This window comes from Salvelinus namaycush, chromosome 3 (assembly GCF_016432855.1).
Source record: "Salvelinus namaycush isolate Seneca chromosome 3, SaNama_1.0, whole genome shotgun sequence".
Classification (NCBI taxonomy): Eukaryota; Metazoa; Chordata; class Actinopteri; order Salmoniformes; family Salmonidae; genus Salvelinus; species Salvelinus namaycush.
The window spans coordinates 2,499,640-2,514,797 of record NC_052309.1 but is presented as its reverse complement, the minus strand read 5'-3'; the positions used below and the strand labels follow the sequence as shown (position 1 = coordinate 2,514,797).

Here is a 15,158-nt window from a genome sequence, read left to right as displayed (position 1 = left end):
TATGGCCTGATAATCACACCAACACTGTCTATGGCCTGATAATCACACCAACACTGTCTATGGCCTGATAATCACACCAACACTGTCTATGGCCTGATAATCACACCAACACTGTCTATGGCCTGATAATCACACCAACACTGTCTATGGCCTGATAATCACACCAACACTGTCTATGGCCTGATAATCACACCAACACTGTCTATGGCCTGATAATCACACCAACACTGTCTATGGCCTGATAATCACACCAACACTGTCTATGGCCTGATAATCACACCAACACGGTCTATGGCCTGATAATCACACCAACACTGTCTATGGCCTGATAATCACACCATCACTGTCTATGGCCTGATAATCACACCATCACTGTCTATGGCCTGATAATCACACCAACACTGTCTATGGCCTGATAATCACACCATCACTGTCTATGGCCTGATAATCACACCAACACTGTCTATGGCCTGATAATCACACCAACACTGTCTATGGCCTAACTATCTGTTCACACTAATAGCTTAAGATACTACCGTAATGTAGTGTACATAAGTGACTATCGTAATGTAGTGTATATAAGTGACTATCGTAATGTAGTGTATATAAGATACTACCGTAATGTAGTTTATATAAGTGACTATCGTAATGTAGTGTATATAAGATACTACCATAATGTAGTGTATATAATATACTACCGTAATGTAGTGTATATAAGATTTTACTGTAATGTAGTGTATATAAGATACTACCATAATGTAGTCTATATAATATACTACCGTAATGTAGTGTATATAAGATAATACCGTAATGGAGTCTATATAATATACTACCGTAATGTAGTGTATATAAGATACTACCGTAATGTAGTGTATATAATATACTACCGTAATGTAGTGTATATAAGATAATACCGTAATGTAGTCTATATAATATACTACCGTAATGTAGTGTATATAAGATACTACCGTAATGTAGTGTATATAATATACTACCGTAATGTAGTGTATATAAGATACTACCGTAATGTAGTGTATATAATATACTACCGTAATGTAGTGTATATAAGATACTACCGTAATGTAGTGTATATAAGATACTACCGTAATGTAGTGTATATAAGATACTACCGTAATGTAGTGTATATAATAGCTACTCCCTTCTTTTCCCCTAGGACTGGCTGAGTATCCTGTATCGGGCTCTCTGTGGAAAACGGCTCTAAAACACTCACTTAGACATTTGATACATGTTGAAAGGGCTTGACTAAAACGGGGTTTAAGCTTCCAGATGCAACACTCTTATTACCGTGACAACAGTACCAGACCTGGGTACCAGTTAAACCCCTCATGGAAACGCGCACTGTACACCTAGACCAGTCAAATGACATTCTTCAGATAGAGATCTTGTATGAATCTTGTTGAAGTCTGCTTGGAGATGTAGCCTAGTAGTTAACAGAGAAATTATTGGGCACAGACTAAATTATTAATGTGGCCCGTGTGCTGTCTGCACCTCTCCCCAGAGACCTAGTTCTTCCATTGATTTTCATCCAGCAGGAGATATTGCTGTGTCAGCGATTAACAATGTATTTATAGAACATCAGCATGAATAACCCATGTGTTCAGTCAGCATGATGAGACTGTAAACTAACCCATGTGTTTAGTCAGCATGATGAGACTGTAAACTAACCCGTGTGTTTAGTCAGCATGATGAGACTGTAAACTAACCCATGTGTTTAGTCAGGATGATGAGACTGTAAACTAACCCATGTGTTCAGTCAGCATGATGAGACTGTAAACTAACCCATGTGTTTAGTCAGCATGATGAGACTGTAAACTAACCCATGTGTTTAGTCAGCATGATGAGACTGTAAACTAACCCATGTGTTTAGTCAGCCTGATGAGACTGTAAACTAACCCATGTGTTTAGTCAGGATGATGAGACTGTAAACTAACCCGTGTGTTTAGTCAGCATGATGAGACTGTAAACTAACCCATGTGTTTAGTCAGGATGATGAGACTGTAAACTAACCCATGTGTTTAGTCAGCATGATGAGACTGTAAACTAACCCATGTGTTTAGTCAGCATGATGAGACTGTAAACTAACCCGTGTGTTTAGTCAGCATGATGAGACTGTAAACTAACCCGTGTGTTTAGTCAGGATGATGAGACTGTAAACTAACCCGTGTGTTTAGTCAGCATGATGAGACTGTAAACTAACCCATGTGTTTAGTCAGCATGATGAGACTGTAAACTAACCCATGTGTTTAGTTAGGATGATGAGACTGTAAACTAACCCATGTGTTTAGTCAGGATGATGAGACTGTAAACTAACCCATGTGTTTAGTCAGCATGATGAGACTGTAAACTAACCTGTGTTTTTAGTCAGGATGATGAGACTGTAAACTAACCCGTGTGTTTAGTCAGCATGATGAGACTGTAAACTAACCCATGTGTTTAGTCAGCATGATGAGACTGTAAACTAACCAATGTGTTTAGTCAGGATGATGAGACTGTAAACTAACCCATGTGTTTAGTCAGCATGATGAGACTGTAAACTAACCCATGTGTTTAGTCAGCATGATGAGACTGTAAACTAACCCATGTGTTTAGTCAGGATGATGAGACTGTAAACTAACCCATGTGTTTAGTCAGGATGATGAGACTGTAAACTAACCCATGTGTTTAGTCAGGATGATGAGACTGTAAACTAACCCATGTGTTTAGTCAGCATGATGAGACTGTAAACTAACCCATGTGTTTAGTCAGCATGATGAGACTGTAAACTAACCCATGTGTTTAGTCAGGATGATGAGACTGTAAACTAATCGTGTGTTTAGTCAGCATGATGAGACTGTAAACTAACCCATGTGTTTAGTCAGCATGATGAGACTGTAAACTAACCCATGTGTTTAGTCAGGATGATGAGACTGTAAACTAACCCATGTGTTTAGTCAGCATGATGAGACTGTAAACTAACCCGTGTGTTTAGTCAGGATGATGAGACTGTAAACTAACCCGTGTGTTTAGTCAGGATGATGAGACTGTAAACTAACCCGTGTGTTTAGTCAGCATGATGAGACTGTAAACTAACCCATGTGTTTAGTCAGCAGGATGAGACTGTAAACTAACCCGTGTGTTTAGTCAGCATGATGAGACTGTAAACTAACCCGTGTGTTTAGTCAACATGATGAGACTGTAAACTAACCCGTGTGTTTAGTCAGCATGATGAGACTGTAAACTAACCCATGTGTTTAGTCAGCATGATGAGACTGTAAACTAACCCGTGTGTTTAGTCAGCATGATGAGACTGTAAACTAACCCATGTGTTTAGTCAGCATGATGAGACTGTAAACTAACCCATGTGTTTAGTCAGCATGATGAGACTGTAAACTAACCCATGTGTTTAGTCAGCATGATGAGACTGTAAACTAACCCGTGTGTTTAGTCAGCATGATGAGACTGTAAACTAACCCATGTGTTTAGTCAGGATGATGAGACTGTAAACTAACCCATGTGTTTAGTCAGCATGATGAGACTGTAAACTAACCCATGTGTTTAGTCAGGATGATGAGACTGTAAACTAACCCGTGTGTTTAGGGGTCTGGCGGGGGGGTGTAGGGTTCTGGCTGGGGGGTTGAGGGGTCTGGTGGGGGGTGTAGGGGTCTGGCTGGGGGGTCGAGGGGTCTGGTGGGGGGTGTAGGGGTCTGGCGGGGGGGTGTAGGGGTCTGGTGGGGGGTGTAGGGGTCTGGCTGGGGGGTGTAGGGGTCTGGCTGGGGGGTGTAGGGGTCTGGCTGGGGGGTGTAGGGGTCTGGTGGGGGGTGTAGGTGTCTGGCGGGGGGGTGTAGGGTTCTGGCGGGGGGGGGTGTAGGGGTCTGGCTGGGGGGGGTGTAGGGGTCTGGCTGGGGGTGTAGGGTTCTGGCTGGGGGGTCGAGGGGTCTGGTGGGGGGGTGTAGGGGTCTGGCGGGGGGGGTTTTGTAGGGGTCTGGCTGGGGGGTGTAGGGGTCTGGCTGGGGGGTGTAGGGGTCTGGCGGGGGGGTGTAGGGTTCTGGCTGGGGGGTTGAGGGGTCTGGTGGGGGGTGTAGGGGTCTGGGTGGGGGGTCGAGGGGTCTGGTGGGGGGTGTAGGGGTCTGGCTGGGGGGGTCGAGGGGTCTGGTGGGGGGTGTAGAGGTCTGGCGGGGGGTCGAGGGTCTGGTGGGGGGTGTAGGGGTCTGGTGGGGGGTGTAGGGGTCTGGCGGGGGGTGTAGGGGTCTGGCGGGGGGTGTAGGGGTCTGGTGGGGGGTGTAGGTGTCAGAAGTTTACATACACTCAATTAGTATTTGGTAGCATTGCCTTTAAATTGTTAACTTGGGTCAAACATTTTGGGTAGCCTTCCACAAGCTTCCCACAATAAGTTGGGTGAATTTTAGCCCATTCCTCCTGACAAAGCTGGTGTAACTGAGTCAGGTTTGTAAGGCCTCCTTGCTCGCACACGCTTTTTCAGTTCTGCCCACACATTTTCTATGGGATTGAAGTCAGGGCTTTGTGATGGCCACTCCAATACCTTGACTTTGTTGTCTTTAAGCCATTTTGCCAAAACTTTGGACGTTTGCTTGGGGTCATTGTTCATTTGGAAGAACCATTTGCTTTAACCCCAAGCTTTAACTTCCTGACTGATACCTTGAGATGTTGCTTCAATATATCCTCATGATGCTATCTATTTTGTGAAGTGCACCAGTCCCTCCTGCAGCAAAGCACCCCCACAACATGATGCTGCCACCCCTGTGCTTCACGGTTGGGATGGTGTTCTTCGGCTTGCAAGCCTCCCCCTTTTCCCTTCAAACACAATGATGGTCATTATGGCCAAACAGTTCTATTTTTGTTTCATCAGACCAGAGGACATTTCACCAAAAAGTACAATCTTTGTCCCCATGTGCAGTTGCAAACCGTAGTCTGGCTTTTTTTATGGCGGTTTTGGTGCAGTGGCTTCTTCCTTGCTGAGCGTCCTTTCAGGTTATGTCTATATAGGACTTATTTTACTGTGGATATAGATACTTTTGTATCTGTTTCCTCCAGCATCTTCACAAGGTCCTTTGCTGTTTTTCTGGGATTGATTTGCACTTTTCGCACAAAAGTACGTTCATCTCTAGGAAACAGAATGTGTCTCCTTCCTGAGTGGTATGACGGCTGCGTAGTCCCATGGTGTTTATACTTGCATACTATTGTTTGTACAGATGAACGTGGTACCTTCAGGTGTTTGGAAATTTCTCTGAAGGATGAACCAGACTTGTGGAGGTCTACCATTTTTTTCTGAGGTAGTGGCTGATTTTGAAGGTTTTGAAGGTAGGCCTTGAAATACATCCACAGGTACACCTCCAATTGACTCAAATTATGTCAATTAGCCTATCAGAAGCTTCTAAAGCCATGAAATCATTTTCTGGAATTTTCCAAGCTGTTTAAAGGCACAGTCAACTTAGTGTATGTAAACTTCAGACCCACTTGAATTGTGATACAGTGAATTAAAAGTGAAATAATCTGTATGTACACAATTGTTGGAAAAATTACTTGTGTCATGCACAAAGTGAGATGTCCTAACCGACCTGCCAAAACTATAGTTTGTTTTCAAGGAATTTGTGGAGTGGTTGAAAAACGAGTTTTAATGACTCCAACCTAAGTGTATGCAAACTTCCGACTTCAACTGTATATACGCTGAGTGTACAAAACATTAAAGAACACCTGTTCTTTCCATTACATAGACTCTACCTGGCTCAGCAGGTATCCTCACATTAAGACCATGTTTTTCATGTTTTTCAGTGGCTCTGATTGTGAAATATATATCCTGATGGATGATTGATGGACTATAGATCCAGGAACAACAAAATAATGATGATCCAGGAACATGTCCCAATTAGTGAAATCAGGACATGCGTGTCTCATGTGCCCTTGGTGGCAGTGTGACCAGATTCACAAAACACTTCTTATGCAAAAACTTGAGAAGTAAAACAAAACAAAAATAATAAGAAGTTCATATGATAGTTTGTAAGAGTATTAGATATTTTTTATTTATTTATTTATTATTGAATTGAATTAATATTTTGTATATTTATTCATATTTTATATTTTATTTAAATGTTTTATTCTCATTATAATTTAATATATTAAATTTTTTATAATTTTGTATTTATATTTATTTATTATTATTTTAAATTATTTTGGGGGGGGGGGGCAGCAGGTAGCCTAGCGGTTAGAGCATTGGGCCAGGAACCGAAAGGTTGCCTGATCGAATCCCTGAGCTCACAAAGTAAAAATCTGTCATTCTGCCCCTGAACAGGGCAGTTAACCCACTGTTCCCTGGTAGGCCATCATTGTAAATAAGAATTTGTTCTTAACTGACTTGCCTAGTTAAAAAAATTTTTTTTAAAGATGATTGTCACGAGGCAACTGATTTAGCAAGCTAGCAATGGAAATCATGTTAGCATATTTCCTACTGAGATTACTGTTCTACAACATGTTCTTGGGTTTCCAATAATCAATACTGAAACATTCAGATGAAGTTTGTGAGAGAATTAAACCTGTTCAATTGCTTTCATTAGCTTATTCTCTCACTCTCCAGAGTTTAAGAAAATAGTTTAGCAATCTTGGAATTAAGAACATTTCCAATAAGAATTCCAATAACTTTATTTTCAAGAATTTCCTGCATTCAAATGACCTAGTAGCCTCATGGATGGAATGTTATTCATATTTTTCATAATTTCATAATTAATAAATGTAATCCATTAATTCCTATGGAGGACTGCTCCTGGGGAGTTCCAATATGGCCGACCGGTGGCTTCAAAGCCTCTCATTGGCCAATACATAGCATCATCAATCCATGGTTTGTATACATCATTGGTCCCGAACTGTGACATCAGAGCCACCACCATCTTCTTTAGAATCATTAACTGCCTTTGATAACTCCATGATTGGCCCTGCTGACCACAGTCCCATTGACTTCCTTTCAGAGGAAGCCCATACTTATTGTCATTATGGACTCCACCGAAGAATGGATAATTTTGTCAACTTAAAGGCTTAAGATCAGATGGTAACAAGTGCTACTCTTAGTATTGTGTTACACCACATTCAAATAGAATGACTAGAACAGGACAATATATTATATGTCTATGCTACACCATTCTGTTTCTGTTCACAGGATTTACATTTACAAAATGTGCGTCATTCAATATTTCATTTGTAGCAAGTTGGTATAAGAAATGTGTTAAGGATTTGAACGATTTGTGTAGCCTATTACTCACGGTCTTCTTCTTCATCAACATGCATGGCATGCCAATGGAATCTGTCCAAAACATTCGCGAGTCATTTACCCAACGATCTATCATCGGAGGGAGACTACTACACTGCATCAGCTATTCTTCAGCTAATTATAGGCTATCCACGCGTTCTTTCACAATCACATGGAGCAATGTTCTGTCATGGCTGTACAGTATCCAAACGTTTAGAAAACATTGTCAAATTTAATTAATTCAATAGGCTATTGATTTAATGATACGTAACATGTAAATGCTATAGCTGCCTGTAAATATCTTTAAAACAATAATAGTTCCGTCTATTTCTACTGATTAAATTAAATCCAATCCACAATTGCCTTGGCAAAATTTAGTTTTCACAAGTCCATTTGGTGGATTGTAAAATAAATGCACGTGTGCAACAGCTTTGAGGTATATAGTTTAATAAAGTCACAAAAACTTAAAGTATTAGGCTACACAGGAAAATACACTCGTGGTTACTGACCCGTCAACATGTAGTTCTGATGTCTGTCACATAAGACCGTTTGCCGTTCGGTAAATAGCCCCGTACTCCAATTTTGTAAAGGCTCCTACTTCAGAATGATTTTCAACACATCAAGAAGGGTTCTCGCGGAACATGCTTCGCGCACCGGCTGATAGACAATGGGATTAAAAACGTTCCAACCCCTCCCCTCCGCTCTCCCAGAGCTGTGCTGGTGATCGCGGGAGTAGGGCGAGAGAGAGGGAAAGAGAGAGAGAGAGAGAGAGAGAGAGAGAGAGAGAGAGAGAGAGAGAGAGAGAGAGAGAGAGAGAGAGAGAGAGAGAGAGAGAGAGAGAGAGAGAGAGAGAGAGAGAAGGGATTTTTGGCAGAGAAAAGTACAGACTCCAGAGAAAGAGACAAGGTCTAAAGATTTTCACTTTGCCTGAGTAGATGCGCTTTGCAGTATAGCATATGGTAGGTTTGTATACTTGTTGGCAATTTTAGGGGATTCATATTAGGCTACGCTATGCATACTGAGAAACAAATGTTATTGCACTTTTACAATAGTATTATACTATAATGTATTAGTAACCCTGGTCACAAAGAACACTATTTTCCTGATCTGACTCAAGCTCTCTGACCGTTTACATCAATCACTCTCACACTCGTTGACCTTAAACGGTTCATAGCCTCTGATTCGCTGTCTGGCCATGTATACCCCCCCTGCATTCCTAACATGTCCTGTTGTCTACACGTAGTTCCTCCACACAGGAGGTACTGTATCTTCCCCAGGATGTCCTGTATCACTGACGGAGCCTTTTTTTTATTTTTAGGGAAGTTCCCAGTGGATATTCATACTGACTCTGACTACTGAGACATTAGGAGAAAATCCTATTTGATTGTAGAAGAGACATAGACGTGACTCATCATTTAAGCTGATGGTGTAATAAATGTACGGCGTTTCAGCCCTCAGTAACCATTGTTAGGATGATGGACCATTGTGCCACGTCAATAACTGTGTATCACACAGGACCGGGATCAGAGTGGACTGAAAAAGTTACGTACTTCATTACACTTGAGAGGAATCAAGATTTGGTAACACGTTTTCATAGTCCATCTGTAGACACTCAACAAACTATTTTAATAGACTTTCCGTCATTTTGAACAATTCCACTGAATTCCACTAGTAGGTTTCGTGAAAAACGCCCCAGGGAGAGAGAGACCTTCATTGGTCACACCTGGTTGAGTAATAGTGTGTACGTTAACTAGAAATACACTGACATTCCAAACAGAGTCACCAGTCATCTACATGGTAATGTGAAGAGAGCTTGAGCAAATGTGGGAGCTGGCCCAATTGTGACTGTTTCTTCAGGCATTTCTCCATTTCTTAGGCATTGTGAGGATTGATTGTCATGCAAACGTATTGAGATAGTCCCAGTGTCCTGGGACTGCTTTGTTCTTATTGAAATCAAATGGCCTGTTGCATTTTCCCACCTGTATCCCAAATGACACCCCATTCCCTACTACTTTTGACCAGGGCTCAGGCCTGGTCTAAAGTAGTGCACTATATAGGGAATAGGGTGCCATTTGGGACGCATTCCAGTATTCTGTCTTTTTACCAAACACTAAACGTTGGAAGATGTTAAACAGGATTATATACAGCTGCATATCATAGCTGCTGAACCAAGCTCTGTGTGTGTGTGTGTCTGTGTGTGTGTGTGTGTGTGTGTGTGTGTGTGTGTGTGTGTGTGTGTGTGTGTGTGTGTGTGTGTGTGTGTGTGTGTGTGTGTGTGTGTGTGTGTGTGTGTGTGTGTGTGTGTGTGTGTGTGTGTACCGTAGCTGCTTTAACAAGCCAGTTCAGTTCCTTGTGCTATTTCCTGTTGCTGTTCTAGTTTCATTTTAGACAGCAGGGTCAAAGTGGTGAATAACAGGCAGAGAAGCAAATACTGTACAGTACAGTTAGTCTGGATACCGGCTGCCAAATACAGTACGGTTAGTCTGGATACCGGCTGCCAAATACAGTACGGTTAGTCTGGATACCGGCTGCCAAATACAGTACAGTTAGTCTGGATACCGGCTGCTAAATACAGTACAGTTAGTCTGGATACCGGCTGCTAAATACAGTACGGTTAGTCTGGATACCGGCTGCCAAATACAGTACGGTTATTCTGGATACCGGCTGCCAAATACAGTACGGTTATTCTGGATACCGGCTGCCAAATACAGTACAGTTAGTTTGGATACCGGCTGCCAAATACAGTACGGTTAGTCTGGATACCGGCTGCCAAATACAGTACGGTTAGTCTGGATACCGGCTGCCAAATACAGTACGGTTAGTCTGGATACCGGCTGCCAAATACAGTACGGTTAGTCTGGATACCGGCTGCCAAATACAGTACGGTTAGTCTGGATACCGGCTGCCAAATACAGTACGGTTAGTCTGGATACCGGCTGCCAAATACAGTACGGTTAGTCTGGATACCGGCTGCCAAATACAGTACGGTTATTCTGGATACCGGCTGCCAAATACAGTACGGTTAGTTTGGATACCGGCTGCCAAATACAGTACGGTTAGTCTGGATACCGGCTGCCAAATACAGTACGGTTATTCTGGATACCGGCTGCCAAATACAGTAGTTAGTCTGGATACCGGCTGCCAAATACAGTACAGTTAGTCTGGATACCGGCTGCTAAATACAGTACAGTTAGTTTGGATACCGGCTGCTAAATACAGTACAGTTAGTCTGGATACCGGCTGCCAAATACAGTACAGTTAGTCTGGATACCGGCTGCCAAATACAGTACAGTTAGTCTGGATACCGGCTGCCAAATACAGTACAGTTAGTCTGGACACCGGCTGCTAAATACAGTACAGTTAGTCTGGATACCGGCTGCTAAATACAGTACAGTTAGTCTGGATACCGGCTGCTAAATACAGTACAGTTAATCTGGATACCGGCTGCTAAATACAATACAGTTAGTCTGGACACCGGCTGCTAAATACAGTACAGTTAGTCTGGATACCGGCTGCTAAATACAGTACAGTTAGTCTGGACACCGGCTGCCAAATACAGTACAGTTAGTTTGGATACCGGCTGCCAAATACAATACAGTTAGTCTGGATACCGGCTGCTAAATACAGTACAGTTAGTCTGGATACCGGCTGCTAAATACAGTACAGTTAGTCTGGACACCGGCTGCTAAATACAGTACAGTTAGTCTGGATACCGGCTGCTAAATACAGTACAGTTAATCTGGATACCGGCTGCTAAATACAGTACAGTTAGTCTGGACACCGACTGCTAAATACAGTACAGTTAGTCTGGACACCGGCTGCTAAATACAGTACAGTTAGTCTGGACACCCGCTGCCAAATACAGTACAGTTAGTTTGGATACCGGCTGCCAAATACAGTACAGTTAGTCTGGATACCGGCTGCTAAATACAGTACAGTTAGTCTGGACACCGGCTGCTAAATACAGTACAGTTAGTCTGGATACCGGCTGCTAAATACAGTACAGTTAGTCTGGACACCGGCTGCTAAATACAGTACAGTTAGTCTGGATACCGGCTGCCAAATACAGTACAGTTAGTCTGGATACCGGCTGCTAAATACAGTACAGTTACTCTGGATACCGGCTGCCAAATACAGTACAGTTAGTTTGGATACCGGCTGCCAAATACAGTACAGTTAGTCTGGATACCGGCTGCCAAATACAGTACAGTTAGTCTGGACACCGGCTGCTAAATACAGTACAGTTAGTCTGGATACCGGCTGCTAAATACAGTACAGTTAGTCTGGATACCGGCTGCTAAATACAGTACAGTTAGTCTGGATACCGGCTGCTAAATACAGTACAGTTAGTCTGGATACCGGCTGCTAAATACAGTACAGTTAGTCTGGACACCGGCTGCCAAATACAGTACAGTTAGTCTGGACACCGGCTGCCAAATACAGTACAGTTAGTCTGGACACCGGCTGCTAAATAGCCTCCATGTCTTGATGTCTAAAAAAACTGCAGCAATAATAATATTGATTCTTTCTGCTCAATTCAGTTGTTGTAACAAAGACTCCAGAATAAAAATGAAAAGGTGCCCCATGGTCATTAGTCTGTCCTCTAACGCCCTAATCTGGTGCAGAGAGAGAGTCAATAATAGTGACATCGTGTTTACTGTGGCAGCTGAAGAGACAGGGAGCAGCTCCGAAGCAATGTGAATGAAAAACAAACTGGTTTGAATATGCAACGCCACGGTCCACAGATGCAGTACTATTAGTACTTGCTGCGTTCCCAATGGCACCCTATTCCGTACACTGTGTACTACCTTTGACCAGAGACCTACAGGCCTTGCTAAAAAGTGGTGCACTATATAGGGAATAGGGTGCCATTTGTTACACATACATTGTACTGAAGAGTTGAGTAGACACAGGACCAAACTCTTGTCTTGACTGGGACATAGCTTGATGGCTGTTTGTTTTTGTCTACAGAGGGAGAGGGGGAGCAGTTCTCCTGTGTAATAAAGAATGGAACTGGCTGTTTACAGTAAACTCTGTACTGGGTGATTCCTCATGAAATAAAGACCAAAAAATACCATGATTTTGGGGTGATTTTCACGACATTTAATTCATAGAATGTTCCTTTGGAGGAAAGATTGTTGACATTTATTTGGCATTGGTATCTAAAAGCAGAATTGAGAAATAATTTATCAAATATGGCGTATTTATGGCATTTTGGCCTTACCCAGGCCTCCTTTAACCTCTACAGAATCGGTGGGTTTAAACTCTTGTTAATCTAACTGCACTGTAGCTATTACAATGAAATATTTCCATGCTATTGTTTGAGGAGAGTGCACAGTTATGAACTTCAAAAGTTATTAATAAACCAATTAGGCACATTCGGGCAGTCTTGATACAACATTTTGAACAGAAATACAATGGTTCATTGGATCAGTCTAATACGTTGCACATACACTGCTGCCATCGAGTGGCCAAAATCTAAATTGTGCCTGGGCTGGAATAATACATTATGGACTTTCTCTTGCATTTCAAAGATGATGGTACAAAAAAAATATATGTTTTTTTCTTTGTATTATCTTTTACCAGATCTAATGTGTTATATTCTCCTACATTCATTTCAGATTTCCACAAGCTTCAAAGTGTTTCCTTTCAAATGGTATCAAGAATATGCATATCCTTGCTTCAGGAGCTGAGCTACAGGCAGTTAGATTTTGGTATGTCATTTTAGGCAAAAATTGAAAAAAAGGGTTCAATCCTTAAAAGACTCCATAATGTTTCATCTGTAAGTGTTACAGAAAAAACATTGGTGTCATATGAAGCTTTACCACTTGCTCTGTAATATGAGTAGTATTTTGATTTCAATAACAATTATCTTACATTCATTTCTGATTATTGGAAAATATAAACATAAATATTGAAAATATACAATCTTTAATTAGGCACATTTTTCAATTTATTGTTGAACATAATATACTCTACAGACATATCATATAAGTTCCAGAGTGGGATCTCTGCTACTTTTAGAGTTATTATCCAATCTTTAAGCATTACCAACAGAGTAAATGTGAAAATAGATTCAAAATGGTTGCCCTCTGCTGATGATTGGCAGGATGTGCAATGATACAAGTAAAGGAGAGGTGTGATTGGTTAACTTGCCTTGTCTCTGTATAAAATGGGCCATATTTAAAAACTAGCAGAGATCTCACTGTAAAACATTGATATGGCCGTAGAGTATATTATGTTCAACAATATATTTTAAAAATATCCTAATCGAAAATTGTGCATTTTCAATATTCATGTTTATAATTTTCAATTTTCATCAACTAATGTAAGAAAATTGTTATTGAAATCAAAATACCACACATTTTTCATAGCAAATGGTAAAGCTTCATATTACACACATTTTAGCTCTGTAGCACTTACAGATTAAACGTAATGGAGTCTTAATTAAAGGAGCCTTGGGTAAGGCCAAAAAGTAATAAATATACCAATTTTGGTTAATTATTTCTCAATTCAGCTTTTAGATACAAATGTCAAATATATACTGTATGTCAGCAATCTTTACTCCAAAGGACCATTCTATGGATTAAATGTCGTCCAAAAAAAAAAAATCATGGACATATTTTGTTTTTTTGTCCTGGTTATGTGAGGAATCAGTCTGAAGCCAGTCTGTCAGCCCAAGAGAAGGGTTCCTCACTGCCTGGTTAGTACATTTACTGCTGTTATTGGATATAGAACAATGGATGTGCTGTGGGATCCAAACAAGTGAAAACTTACTAGATGAATGTGATGTGCATGACTGATGTTATAGCTTGCTATGTCCAGCTCGACAGGGACATCGAGTCACAATTTTCAATAACTGTAAAGCACATGGAGTATTTTGAGAATCCTGTATCACTCGTAGATACTTTACATGTATGCCATTATCTAAAGAGCGATACTATGAATAAATGTTAAACAGGTCTGCTATGCCGTTAACCATGACACATAGCCTCCAATGTTCTGTACGTCTGTCATAGACAGATTCTAGAACTGATGGAACACAGCGGTGCAGTAACACAGGTTCTAAACTACATTAATAAAATAGCTAGTGGATGGAGGAACACTTAGCCAGGCTTAGAGTTGTAATGAATACTCAGGGAGAAAAAGGTGTAGATTCACACGCAAGGCGCGGCAGGTGTTTATTTCGCATAAGGCAGGAATCGTGGTCACGGGCAGGCAATGGTCATACACAGGTGGGCAAACAGGCAGGTGAATCAAAACTAGGACTGAAGGCTATAACTGGTTCTCACAAACGAGCTAGGAAAAGGCTTAGTAGAGTCAAAACGAACAATACCTCACAAAGGAACAAACAGAATGAACTGAACTAAATAAGGAGCTGATGAGACCAGGTGAGTAACTAACACAGGTGAAATCAATGAACACAAATGAAAGACAGCACTACGTTCAAGAACACAAAGAAACAGGGCTACGTTCAAGAACACAACGAAACAGGGCTACATTCAAGAACACAAAGAAACAGAACACAAGGTTGACTAAGAAAATAAATACAAAACCTTACAAGAGTGTGTCCCAGAATATCCATAGGGGGAGCAGTGGGGGGGTTGAATGAAACAATAAAACAAATTAGAATCTATATACATACTGTACATTTTTACAACTGGAAGTGTAATAGATGTTCATGGGGGTGGAGGAAGGGTAAATGGGGTAGAATGTCCATAGTGGGAGCAGTAGGACGGGGGGAGTAACCGGGTGGTAGCCGGCTAGTGATAGTGACTAAAGTTCAGGGCAGGGTACTAGGCGGAGGCCGGCTAGTGGTGACTATTTGACAGTCTAATGACCTTGAGATAGAAACTGTTTTTCAGTCTCTCGGTCCCAGCTTTGATGCATCTGTATTGACCTC

At 41.4% G+C, this 15,158-nt stretch overlaps 1 protein-coding gene across 1 annotated transcript in view; it reads right to left on the bottom strand.

Annotated features, from left to right (window-relative positions):
- arhgap24 (Rho GTPase activating protein 24) overlaps window positions 1-15,158 on the bottom strand; it is a 237,242-nt gene that overhangs the window by 34,871 nt on the left and 187,213 nt on the right. The window lies entirely within an intron of this gene.